The sequence below is a fragment of the Macrotis lagotis genome, chromosome X (assembly GCF_037893015.1).
Source record: "Macrotis lagotis isolate mMagLag1 chromosome X, bilby.v1.9.chrom.fasta, whole genome shotgun sequence".
In the NCBI taxonomy this organism is placed as follows: domain Eukaryota; kingdom Metazoa; phylum Chordata; class Mammalia; order Peramelemorphia; family Peramelidae; genus Macrotis; species Macrotis lagotis.
Window position 1 is genome coordinate 533949519 of NC_133666.1, and position 14847 is coordinate 533964365.

Sequence of the window (14847 nt, forward strand, 5' to 3'; positions counted from 1 at the left end):
TCTGAATGAAAATATAAAAAAGGAGTAGTAATAATAGAAGGCAGACTTTTGCTTATGATTTTATACTTTGGATAATTAGTACTTCTGTATTGGATGGAGGTAAAAGAGAATCAGCAAGATTTGTGCCCAGGATAAATCTATAATTAAGGTAAAAATGTCAGCAAGAGGGTTCAGTAGAAGGAGGTGGTTTTGACTTCTTCAATTAGTTCTTTTCCCCCAATTTCATTCGCATGACTCACTTTGCATAGATTTACTTTTGAATAGAGATTTTTGAAGAATTGCAGCAACAGGATACAAAAGGAATAAAAATCAATTTTCTAACATAAACCTGAAATAGTTGTCCAGGTCCATAGACTTGGAATAAGTAGCAAAAAAGAAGAATCGTTTCACTTTTGTTGGCTGTCTGGCTGGGTGTGGAGACTCACAGCACTGGCTATGGATTATTTCTTAATTTTTATTTTTAGTTCTGAATTCTCTCTCCTTCCTGTCCCTCCCCCCTTCCACTGAGAAGGCAACAAATGTGATCCCAATTATACATATGAAGGCCTGCAAAACTTATTCCTACAATTAGTTCTGTGTTAAAAGAACTGTAGCTCTTCTTGTCAGGGAGATGTCTCACTTCAATAATACTTTATTATTAGATGAAATAGAATTGTAAAACACAGCATGGTATGTGGAACATCATAAGTACACATTAGTTGCTACAGTAATAATAATAATAATAATAATAATAATAATAATAATAATAGTTTTATTATTGTTGTTATTATTTCCAAACATATAATAGAATAGCATCAGGCTTTGAAGTCCTACAGATGGCAGCAGAGCCTTGCCAACCACACACCCAAGAGATGATTCAGCAGAGAGGGAGCTACTGAAAGATAAGCTGAGATGCATACTCAAAAGAAATCAGTAGAAAACAAGGTGATGAAATTGGAAAAATATCAGCTTCTAGCCAGCATCAATAGCGTGAGCTACTATAGCTTTCTTTATATGTACTCTTGCATGCATACCTTCTGGTTACAAGTCATTAGAGTATAGTATATTGGGGGAAAGTATGCAGGAGGGGGAGAAATTTTTTTTTACTGTGCTTTATTTGCTACTACAGTGTTTGATTATATATATTTCATTTGAGACTAAGTGCCTTTTGGTAAAAACATATATAGGTAGGACTCATGAGTTTTTGTTTTGAGTAGGTGATGACCTATAGAGTATCTGGGCACCCAGATGGAAGAAGGTGGATGCTCCAGAAATTATCCTTAAATCAAATCCTAGTGTCACATGGTTGAAAAAACAGAGATTATGACCTATCACTATTGGTTGATTGCACCATCCCCCCCACATAAGAAATGATAAGAACCAGAAAAAGCTATGAAGTACTCCTCCAATAGGGGTCTTCCATGCATTTGTTATGATCATATAAAATTACTTGATGCATACAATCTTGATATCTAGTTGATGATCTAACTGCTGACCTTGATGGAAGCATAAAGCATGAGATTGTGCTCTCTCTCTCTCTCTCTCTCTCTCTCTCTCTCTCTCTGTCTGTCTCTTGGCATTTAGCCTTTTGAGTGCCATGGAAGAACATATTCACTCTAGATGGGAGTTGTAGCTCAAGAGTTTAACAAAATGGCCTGGCATATAGAAGGTGTTTCAAAAATGCTCACTCTTTAATTAATATTACACGGATTGTATGATGTCTCAGATAGATTTCACAATAAGATCCATGACTGCTCCTAATTAGTATGAAATTAAAAATGGTTCAAAACACAATATAAACATGTAAGGAAGGTTTGCTGAGGGCTTTATATACACTGATTCTTCAACACTTCATAGAAGGTATTATGACCACTATTTCATAAATCAGGAAACAGATACTAAGAGGAATAAAGTGACTTTCTTATGGTCTCTCAGCTATTATATATCAAGTTGAATTTGAATCCACATATTTTCTGAATCTATGCTGTGTATAATAATATGCAGATGGCTTGAGCATTGCATGCATATGACATGAAAGATCTGAAAGGAAACAAAATGAAGGTCTTTCCTGAAAATTTAGGGAAGGGAAAAAGCAGTGAGTAAGCCCCTACTCTGTACCAGTGCTTGAACTAAGCACTTTGAAAATATGATTTCATTTGCCTCTAGCAAAACAACCAGTGAAGTAGGTCAGGTTTAAGGCTCAGCTAGTCTTTCTGCTTGAAATGTCTATCCTCTGACTGCTCAGTCCCAAAGTGATCAACCTTTCTAACCAGTTCTCTGATTGGGACCAAAACAAAACAAAAACAAACAAAAAAGGTACAAAAGGCAAGAATTTTAACTAGAAACCAATTCATATTTTAAAAAATTAAAAACACAACCTAGGCATTTCAGTGGACTGTAAATACAAGAGTCAGCAATGTGATATTTTGAACCAGGCATGTGATTTCACTGGTTTTGGGAACTGATGAGGAAACTCTCTCTATCAATGAAGATCGATAACTGCTCAGCAACTTGTAACCCTTACTTAGCTGCTTGGAATATTGAGAAATTAGGAGACTTGACCAGGATCACATGTCTAAAAGATGTCAGGCTGGACTTGAACTCAGCTCTTCCAGGCTTTGAGACAAGTTTTTTAAACTGTGTGATCATGAGCAGCATTTAAAAAAAATACACATGTATAGCACACTACAGTCTAGTACTTGTATTTGAAGCCCTGGTTAAGCATTATTTTTGACATTTTAAATAAAGCTTTATTATATTTAAAAGTATAAAAACTGTTCTTAGCTTAGCTCTTAGTACAGGAAGTACATAAACAGGCTGAAGACCAGATTTGGCCCCAGGGCCATAGTCTGGCAACTTCTTCTCTGGTTTAGAACAGGAGAGGAGACAGCCTCCTTCCTGGTCAGTCTAGATATTATTGAGAGTCTGGTGTTCAGTTTCGGGTACCACTTTTTCAAAGTTTAATTGATAAATGAATCAACTAGATCAAGGAGTGAAGGAAATCAAAACCATGCCATGTGAAGTTTGAAAGAACTGGGATATTTAGCCTAGAAGAGAGCAGCTTAATAGAGCATAAGTGTTGTCTTTAACTATCTGAAGTATTAGGAGAGGCAATGTGACAGAATGGATAGAGTAAGCCTGGGAGCCAGGAAGACTTGGTTTCAGCTGGACCCTAAAGAAGTTACTTATTTTCCCCCTGCTCCAGACAATTTTATAAATGGCAAAAATGTTGCTGATCTGCATTGGTAGAGGAAGTTTTCTTATCTGGAAATTCCCTATACCAATGAAATCAAAGGATCAATTTTCTCTATTCTTTTTTTCTTGGTCCAGAGGTCATAAATAGCTCTAAAGGGTAGAAATTACACTAAAATAGTTTGTCTTCCCAGAAGGAACATCTTAATATTAGTTCAAAACTAGAATTTCGTTTAGGTACAGTGAGCTTCCCAGCACTGGAAGTATTCACCCTGTGGCAGAATGGTCAATTCAAATAATCAAAAAATCATTAAGCATCTATTATTTGCTAGGCACCTAGCTGGGCAAGGGGAATACAGTGAGTTAAGAGGCATGGGGTGGATAGGGAACAACATATATACATGTAAAAAATAAATAAAAGATCATTTTGGTGGGGAGTTCCTGAGGGGGAAAGGGGGAAAGCCCCAGGTAAATTTGAGATGAACCCTGAAGGAAACTAGATATTCTAAGAGGCAGAATAAGAAAATGAATTTCAGGTATGGTAGGGAGCCTATACAAAGGCACAGTTGGGTCATTTTGGCAGAATCCCAGAGTATGTGAAAGGGAGCACTAAGACTGGAAAAGTAAGTTAAGGTCATATTGTAGAGGGCTTTAAATGTCAAAAAAAGAGAAAACTGTATTGAATCAAAGAAGCAACAGTGTGCCACTGGAGTTTATGGAGCAAGAAAGTAACACAGTCATATCAGTACTTTAGAAATATTGCTTTAGTAACTATATGGAGGATGGTTTAGAGAGGAGAGAGACTTAAGGTTAAGAGACCCAACTGGATGATTATAATAATCCAGGTGAAAGATGATAAGTCTGCATTTGAATGATTATGTTAAGCAAAGAGAAAGGTCTCTCAAGAATATTGCAGACAAGATTCATGTTCACAAGAAAGATAGAGAATAAGGGGGACTGAATGATCTCTGAACCCCTTTCTAATGGGGAAATTCCCAAATAAAATAAGCACTTATTAAGTAACTACTATAGGCTAGGTATTGTAAATACAAAGACCAAAAAATAGTTATTTTGTACTCTAGGCTCAAGGAGCTTACATTCTACTATTTAAAAAAATGCTAGTAGAAAGCAATGTGTAATTCTCATATTGATTTATATGCTATACCTCATGATACTAGATAAATTACAAATAATAAAGAGCATTCCCAACAAAAGAATAAGACATAGTGTATTAAATGTACTTTCTCTGTTATTTATCTATTTGGCTTGCTAAGAACTAGAAATGGTCCAAATAGATGGAAATACAGATTGTCTTAGAGAACCAAGTCATTCATTCCCTAGCTTCTGCAATTTTGGGTAACCCTTCTGCTGATAAATTAATCCTCTTCATTTCAACTATGACTAGTCCTATTTGCAGTTTACTTATGAGCACTTCACCTTGAAATCTATGCTGAAAAAATTCAGATAACTCAGAAAAGTAATGGCCATTATTCTGAAACTTTGCCAATATAGCTTTTATTTTATGTCTCTTTAAAATTTGAATTATATAAAACAGTTGTATTTTAAATAGATATATTTTGTGGGGAAAAATGGACCTGCTTTTTACCTAATCTAGGAAAACTAAAGAAAACAGATAAATTATGTAAATTGTACAAAATGACTACTGACCTATCAGATCTTTTATCATCATTAGCTTGGAGAAATCACTGCTACAAAGGAACAGAGATTTAAATGTGCATAGTGTAATCTCAAAACTTATAATTAAACAACTTGAGGGGTAATCTGTAGAAAATCATAAGGATTTAAATAATTATCTACCAGGGTAGCAAGAGATGTTTTCCATATTGTAGCATTTTGCAATTTATTATATTCATAATGTGTATCAACCATTAGTTTTATACATTTACATTCCACTAAGAATAAGTGTTCATTTCACTTTTTTTTTTTTGCTTCTGGAAATATGCCACTAATTACTCCCACCCTCCCCTGTCAAAAAATATTTCATTTTTTGTCTTCATATGTTCAGCTTCAATAGTTTTATATGCATAGTAGGCACTTAGGATATTCTTGCAGAATTGAACACAAATGTCCCTTGTACATAGTTAGTTTCAAAAAATTAGATTATGAAATAATGCTGAGATTTATAATGTACATTTTTAGAACCTTAACTTAAATGATCTGATATTAAGCTGAAATAGTATACTTGAAAATGTGAAGTTAAAAGGACAAAAGTTCTCCTAATAACAAAGATTATATGAAGAATACTCTCTTGTTCTATTAGGAAACACATCATCAGTTTTCTGATCAGCAAAAGAAAGTTTAATACGAACTAATTTCTTAATTGGTTGTCTAGCATTACAAGCAAGTATAACATAGCAGCAGGGAACTAGAACAGCACATATACCCTCAGGACTAATAAACATCTGGAATACATTAGCAAGACATATTTTGTTCTGACTGGCCAGGAGATAGCGCTTCAACACCACACATAAATTCATAAGCCCTGAAAATCAAACAGTGAGAATCAACTTAGAAATGTTTTCTTCTTTGATATCTTATTCTCTCTCACTGGAACAAAAATTTAAAGGAAAACAACAGGTTGAATTTTCCAATGTTAGAAAATGAACTCATTCAAATACCAATTTCTGTCTCTGAACAGTTAAGCTCACAAAGTGCCCTTTTTATTAAAAAAAAAAAATAATGGTTCCACCAACATTACTTTTATACTTGAATTTCTTGCTGTAATAAAAGTAAGATGTATAAATTTATTCTATTTTTAACTCTTTTGAATATACTATTTATCTTCCTCACCTCCCAGGCCAAACATTCATTCCAAATATAGTTTGGTGGAAGGCATACCAAATGTTAATTTTCTGAAAGATGGGAAAAAAAGCCATCAGAAGCACTTCATTGATAAAAAAAAGTGTTCTGATAGCTAGCAAAAATCAGGAAATGGTGAAAAATTTCACATCATTTGTATATTTCCCCTTTATTTCATTATTCAACAATTCAAAAAATTTAATTATTTGATATTAAGAATGCCTCTATCATAAAACCAAGAGATCTGGATCTAATAATATGATTTTAAAAACCCTTTGAAATAAAAAGATTATCCATATTACAGAACAATGTATATAGTTTACATGTATTATTGTATATAATAATAATAAATAGGGTATCTTTCTTGGAAAATCTTTTATACTTCTATTTTACACAGCATTAGAGCAGTATTCAATTAGATTAGCAAAGCTAACATTTCTCGTAGAAACATTAACTTAACACTATGTGAGACATACTAAGTGAGGAGGGCATTTTATGGGTAACATGGGTCAATTTAAAGTTGTTATTAGAAATTTATTTTTGGCTTTTAATGTTATCTTTGTAACAACATTGGGAGTAATTGAGTGGTTTTGAAATCAAATTAAAGATAAATTTATTGCTTTGAGAGTTGTTTCTAAAATGGATAAAGGAACCCATTTGAACATGAAAAGTGGTTACATATTATATAATCTTAATAAAATACTCTAATTTTTCATTCTTCCACTAAAAAATGCCTATGCAACTGCCTAGACTCTGTGCTTGAAATCTGTTCTTGGGGAAGGTAAGAAAGGAAAATTACTTAATTTTATTGTGAAGAGAAATTTTCAACTTTCAACTTTCAAACTTAAGCCTTCTAAGGTTAAACATGTTCAGAAACATTTAAGGATAAAAAGGAAAAGATGCTTATTTTGCCCTAATTTTTTTATTGAAAATATTATTAGTAAGTTTATATGAGAATATAAAAACCTCTGCCTTAAGGCTAAAATGGAGGTACAAAATATTTTAGAAATAAAGACTAAAGTAGAAGAGATGACAGATGTCATGATGGTGAATATAAGATTATCATTCTTTAATTTTAAGATAAATTGTATAGACCAAGTATAATAAGCTACTAAAGGGGATTATTAGTTGGCAAGTGTTACTTGGATAAAATCTGAAAGCTTTATTATCTGAAAATAGTATTGAAACTGGGATGAATATTAGATTCTAAGTAAAATTTTTGATGAGAAGTCTAACTTTCTAAACTAAGAGGCTTGGACTAAAGATTTTTTTCTATTTATAGTTCTAAAATTCTACTGTCTGTGTACAAAAGTTATGAAAATTAAATTCTAAGAAATATTAATTTTACCTCCCAAATATAAATACTAAAACTAAAACCCAACATTTATGTTACTATTTCATCAAAATTTCAAACTAAAGATAATCTTACCAATAGGTCTTTTCATTAAAAAGGGATAACTATGATAGGTTTTCTTGTGAACAATGGTTAATAGCTTTTCTTTTTTACTTTGGCAAAATGCAGTTTTTGGTTCTATATGGTGGTAATATAAGCACACATGTTTCTATGTTTCTGTATACATATGCTCCAGAGAAAGGTTTAGAAAGTCATAGAAAGAAGAAAAAAAAAGATCATTTTTAAGAAAAGTACACAAACATCTAATAAAAATTGTGCTTTAATAAAGATATTTGCATTTTACTTAGAACATTAATGAAATTATCTTTAACAATTACTTCATCAAAGGAAAAAAAGGCAAATTCTAAAAACAACTCATTTATTTAAATTTCATGTTATTTCTTTTGAAAGAAAATAAATTCTTGTTAGAAGTTCTACATGTTCATTTTTTAACCCGGACCATTTGCATGAAAATATATTTGAAGTTCATCTATACAACAATGAATTTTCTAGTTAGATTAAAGGTTAAATGTAAAGTGTCAAGTTCAATATTCTGTGGAAGTGGGGTTTTAAAAAGAATGATAATTGAACCTAGAATTGCAATAGAACACATTATTGACAAGTCAGTATTCAACTAAAATTGCAAGAATTTTATCCATTCAAAAACTCAAACACTAAACAATGTTTGTATAACAGTTTACATACAATGTGAAGGGTAAAATAGATATTTGTTAAGAGAATTCTGCATATGTGAAACCAGGTGAATAAGTTTACTGTATTTTCTCATCCTTCATGTCTATTCCAGCAAGTTTTCTCACAGTCTACAATAGTGAGAGGGAACACTGATCCATAGCCTCCGGACTCTCTGAAGGGCAGCAGACTTCCTTACCACCCTTAAACACCTTTGAACATTTTTTCCTGTGCACAGCGGGCCCTTGTCCTGTGCTAGAGTCCGACCACCCACTGTTGCTTGTTGACCAAACACACAGTGCCTGGAGCCTGCACTGACACAGGCAGGATAAGATTCCTTTCAAGAGCACCACATATAAGAATCTGAACACCAAAGTAGGAAAAAAAAAATCAAGAGAGAGTATTATAAATTCCCTTCCAAATTAAACCTGTGTCAACAGATAAAACTGTTGCTCTGTTTGATCTTATGACTCTATATATTTAAAAAACTGTGACAGGGTGTAACAGCTGGGACATTTCCTTAATTTAAAGGAAATCATTCTATCTAAATGGATTGAAGAGAGTCACATTTGATGTGTGGGTGCTAAAGGAACCTTCACTTTGGGAAGAATGAAAAGAGTCCTCACTTATTAGGTTCCAGACATATATTTTTTAACAATGCAATAAAATATATTTTGAATTAATATTTACTGTTTTAAAAAATGCAACTAGTTTTCACATGTGATGCTAAAGTCGCTAAAACCTGAAAACACCATCTATCATCCTAAATGTTGATCAGAATCATTATGACACATCTTCTGATATTAACTTGATGCCAAACTACTTACAACTTTAAACTTGTAATAATTTTATGAAAAAGATCTGTATGAACAGGGGAAAATAACTACAGAAAGTATGAAGTTATCCAAGTTATGTGCAGTGGTTAATACTTTAAATTTATCAATTAATAACTACAATTAAGTATATGCTTGGCATTCACTGTCAAAAAATACTTATACTAAGGATAGGGGATGTGGTTTAGACATGAAATGGTTCCCAGCTGCAACAAGTCTTCTTCCAGATGTACAGTAAGCTAAAGCAATAGAAAAGAACCAGCTGCTAGCATAACAAATTGGAAAGGCCCTTCATTCTGACACAAGTCCTGCTTGACTGCCTGATCTAGCAGAGATAGACCTTTCATTTCAAGGTGAATAGAATTTGAAAGTGATATAAAAGCAGTAAGTAAAGAAATCTCAATCAAATTCCCTGATTAAGCAGCAGCTGTCAGCAGAGAAAAAACACTCGCCTGGAGGTTGAAACCCAGAGTTCTGGGCCTAGTGTTGCTGCTAACTGAGCTGAGTATATTTGGGCAAGTCATTTAACTTCTGAGTTGCAGTTTGTTCATCTGTCAACACAGTATTTGCACTACCAACCACCAAAGGCTGTTTTAGGGGTCAAATGAGATTAACAGGTGAAAAGGCTTTGTAACCTGTCAACTAGCTATATCAATGAGTCATATATTATAGAGCATCTAAAAATGGATTTGATATTTAAGTTACTAGTCTTTTACAAATACAACTGATAAAAGGATACTGGTAGAGAAGAATTACCTTTTTTAAAAAAGTTAAATGAGGGATTTTTTTGCTATTTTCTGTATCTGAAAATTGTTAGCTTGCAACACAGTATAACTAGAAGTCACTTTAATACTTAACGTAGACAAGTGACTAGTGGTGGTGAGGTATTTATAATTGTATTTCTCTATTAAGATAAACATTTATTTTTATAATACAGGTTTAAAATCAATTATTTTTTATAATATGAATGCCACCTATTGCTTATATGAAAAAGGGAAAGGCAAAAATGATAATCTGGGCAGTACTATAACTGAAAGGGAGACTTGTAAATTGTCAAAAATTGGAACAAAATATCTAATTTCTTTAGTAAAAAAGGAAAAGAGATCATTTGGGATGAACTAGAAAACTTCTAGAAAACCAAATATCCATTGAAACAGGAGTAGAGAGGAGCACCATTTCCTAAGGCCTAGATCTGAAATTATTAGAGGAATATTTAAGTGAAATACAATGCAAGGGACAGAGGATGAAATTCCCGGTTTAAAAAAAAAACAGCTGACATTTATATAGCACTTTTAGCTTTACAAAGCACTTTACAAACATTATTAAATTTGAACCTCACAAGAGTCCCGTGAGGTAGGTACATAAAGGAAACTGGTGTTAGAGATGAGAAATGAATCAAGGCTTTTCAACTAGATTTTCCCAGTTCACAATCATGCTTCTGCTCCTTTCTATTTCATTTTCCAAAGGCAATCGTTCACTATCAATAACACCGCTGCAACACATGTGGCTCATTTATGACACAATCAGTTTATCATAGTATAAAAAAACTATTCTATTGAATAGACAATATAAAACTTCAAACAGACAATGGAATGGAATCAATAAACTATTAGAATGGGAAGGTTTACTATATTCAGGATACCTTTGGAGTAGGGTTAAGAATGACAGGTACTAAGTGATAAATGAAGATAAAAGAAAATGGCACATTAAAATGCAACAGGAAGTATTATATGAAAACAATTAAAATTCCCTTGTAACTATCATATCCCTATCTTATTTTCCCCTTAAAATTTTAACAGAAATTTAAAAAATTTTTTAGATATCAGCACAAACAATTATGAAGCATTAAGGTCTCCCATCTTTCATAAAATTTTAAAGTAAGCCAATGGAATTTTTTGAAATTTGAAATTTTGAGATTTGAACTTTCCCCATTCCAACTAATACAGATAATTTAAAAATATTTTGTAGTAATATAACAAAAGGTAAAAAAGTAATATTGCTTAAACAGGACTTTTGTGCACTATAGTATCTATCCTAACAATATGACTATTACCAAAGAAATTGTTAGCCCCTGGCAACAATATTCTCCTGAAGCTGTATCACATTGAAAAATGCTTTAAAAATCAAATGAACACTATTTGTATTTCTATAGAGCTGTGCCATTACTTTTTCTTTCAAACCAATCTTTGGGTTACATATGGCAATGAAAAAATTCACTTGAGAATGAAGAAGAAACTTAAAAAGAAAAATCCTCAAAAAAGTAAGCTTCCTACAAGTACTTAATTAGCTTATAGCCGCACCACAGCTTATTAGAAAATTATATATATATATGTATATATATATATTTATACAAACACATATGTGTGTTTGAATGACTATGTAAACATCAATAGGGAAATAACTTTTAAAATGTAGATTTCCATTGCCCTTTTGACTATAGCAATATTTTCAATGCTGCATGAATCTGCTAATACTTAAAATTATTACAGCAGTCAAATCTAAGCCATTTCTCTAACACTTCTTTATAGTGATAAAAGAATTCTAAAGCAGTTTCTCTATTATCCCTATCAAAAAATAAGATCCCAAAGGAAAAATCTATAATCTATACATAGGTGCACATGAAAACCTGTAACAGTTTCTCTAAATAGCAAGAGGCAAATAAGGTTAAATGATTTATATGATGGGAAACTAACATTATCTTAGGATGCTGATTCAATAGAAATCTATTCTAATACTATTTTAAAATAGTTTATTTCTATTTTTAGGCCCTTTTCATGTTAGAGTTATTTGCTTTTCAGTAACCAATTGTTCTTCATGCTGTATGATTTTAAATACAATTAGGTTGTAAGACTTTCCTATCAATGTGCTTGTTTCTATAAAATTTACTCTTGGTTCCTCTCTACTTCAAAACTAAAAACAAATTATTCAGGTGTGACACAGCAGCAAATAATTTTTTTCTATGAACTTGAGTTATTTTTCTTTTTTTCTGCTAAACTTTCCTAACTTAAAAATATTTTTTTTTCTGGCTGGAAATCATAATTAAATACCTAATTAGTTACAAGTAGACTAGGGAGATTAAGAGAAAAAAAGATATACAATTAAACTACTTTATATACTTTAAAATACTCCTCTATCCTTTTCTTTAGGTTATTAGGTATATCCACCATACATTCTAAGTGTTAAACTCATTTTCAGAACAAAGTAAAAAACACCTTTGAAGGTCACCCTTAAAAATCCTGTTTGGGAATGTCAGTAGGGGGTTAACCAAAGGCTTTTCCTGGCAGGAAAAGCGGAGGCCTTAGTCTAATTTTGGACTTGTTTCACAGGAATTTTAAGAGACAAATCACTTCTTATAAGGTGGTAAAACTTTTCTGGGAGCAACAATACAGGAACAGGTCTGCTCTGAAAGTAGTATAACTTAACAGAAGAATAGTTAACAGTTCAAGAGAGGAAAAAAAGTCAAAATTTCATTCCCTTAAAATCAGTAATTTTATTTAAATGCCGCCTCCACTTCTCAAAAACAGAGTATCAAATTTTGAGCTACACACACACACACACATCACATTCAGTGATTCATCTGAAGAGTGATAAGGAATATTTGGTGATTAATGTCAATGTGTGTTTAAGGTACAATACTAATCTTCAGTGCTTTGGCCCACTGTTTATAATATGAAGAGCACCATCTGCTAGGATCAGTGTATATTATTACTGTAAAAATTGAAACCTAGAGAAAGATCTAATGCAGTGTTCATGAAAATAACAACCTTTTGACCCAACCCTCTACAGCCAGAGCTTCATATACAAAAGAATCTTTCTTGAAGAAAGGAGCTTTTAATGGAGTACAGTGAAAATCTATCACTTTCTTTGCTTAAGAAATTCTCTCTAAAGACCAGAAAATTAACATTTCCCTCTAAAAAAAGCCCCTCACCATGTAAAGACATTTTTGGTTTCTATAGGTTAATTAGATTCATAATGATCAACTTGCTTAGACACCAAAAAAAACCCAAAACTTTCCCTGCTTCAAGTATTTTATCCCTGTAAATATTTTAATCCATGAGGATGGGATGTCTAATTTCTTAACCATTGTTCTGCTGGCAGTTTACTTAAAACAATTTTGTCTGTCTCTTTCTTAGGTTACAGTACTTCAACTCAACTTCTTTCTAAAATTTGACCAGAATACAGTTTGGATGCCTTGAAGTAAAACCAAATGGATCCAGCTTACTAATAGAGGTAAATTCTATTAGAAGAAAGGTAAAATGCTATCTATCAACATTAAGGGGTGAGCTGTGTGAGTAAGTAGTTGCCTTTTTTACCCAGTCATTATCATTCTTAACCACCTGTGGGTAGAATTTAACAGAAAGGAAGTTCCAAATCAATTTAAAGAAATAGAGCAAGCACGCAGCAAAGTGTATCATGCCATCTCTGAATGTGGACTGAACAGATTAAAAACCAGCGAGCATACCTAAATCATATAATAGTCAGGTCTATGTCCCAAACATTTCAGTGCTAGTGAGTGGAGGATAAAACTTTACATAGTATGTCTTTTATTATCCTGGATGCCTTCTAACTTCCTTTCATTTGATGAATATTACACATTTTGAATATACACATTTTATGTGCATAAGTTCTAATTATTGCTTTTTTCCTTGATTAATACTCCTGATATATGTAACAGGGATGAATTGATAAAAAGCCCTGAAGGACCAAGTGAAAGTCTAAATTCTAAGACTATACAATAATTGAAAGAGGTAGCACTGAGAAGAGGCAATACAGTGTAACAAAAGAAAATCAGTCTAGGTTCAAGTCCTTACTATTCTACTTTGATCTTAAACAAGTTACTTTATGACTAGATACTCTTATCTGAAAAATTAAGGGACTGGAACTTTAGGATGCTTTTGGAATGTTCGAGGTCTCTAGCACAAGTCCTCTAAAGGTATATTCTTTAAGAGTTAGCTCAAATATCAACTTCTGCATGAAGCCTTCTCTATAGCTGTTTTTTCTCTCCCCTAATCAATGTAGAAGTAATTTTTACTTTCTTGAAACTCTCATGGTATTTTTTTAAAAATTTCTTTTATGCACATATCTAACATAATTATCTGTGTGCATGTTTCTGGGTATAACCCATCACTGATTATATAACATTTTGTTTTACATAGTTATTTGATCATAATTTGCATTATATTTATATATGCATAGAGTATATTTCTTCCTACTAGATTATAAACACATGGAAGGAAAGGACCATGTCTCATTTATCTCTGCATCTTCTCTAGAGCCTTGCACAATTATTAACTGTTTAAAACTTGTTGAATAAAAGAATAATTAACTAAATGAACAAATATCTTACTGTGCCTGTTATTCTTTTAATTATGTGAAGGCAAAGAGAACATAATTAAATTTTTTCCTTTCCCACTCCTTTTTCTGGCTATCAGTCCTGATGATAAAGTTGTTCTGGATGATAAATCTCCCTTGGCCACCCTTTCTCAAACTAGATGCACTTTCATTCTCCTCTACAGCATTGTTAGAGGCTTGGAAGTTGGAATATTCCTTGCTTCCTGCTGCAACTTCCAGATTTGTCTCCTACTAATATTCAGTAATCTTTCCTTCTTTAAGGTCTACCAAATTTACATTTGCCACCCAATAAAAATCTAGCTAGCTACAAGAGCTCTAAGACAGTCTTCTTGCTTCCTCAATGAATCTTGAACCTTTTTCTTTTCCCCAATTCCTGCCTTCATACTAGAGGACTTTAACAAGCATATTGATACTTCCTCGAACACCCTAATTTCTACCAGTTAGGTTCTCAATCAGTTTTTAACTTCTTGTGACCTTCTCCCCCATTTCATCTTAGTCACACACAAAAATGGTCATACCTTCTTTGATCTAGTTATCAGTGATACAAATATACCACTTCCAAGTTCATAAACTCAAACCTCTCTTTCT

At 32.5% G+C, this 14847-nt stretch overlaps 1 protein-coding gene across 3 annotated transcripts in view; it reads right to left on the reverse strand.

The window, feature by feature from the left end:
* The window catches only part of EXOC2 (exocyst complex component 2), a 234013-nt gene that overhangs the window by 106949 nt on the left and 112217 nt on the right, over nt 1-14847 (reverse strand). The gene's annotated exons all lie outside the window — the stretch shown is intronic.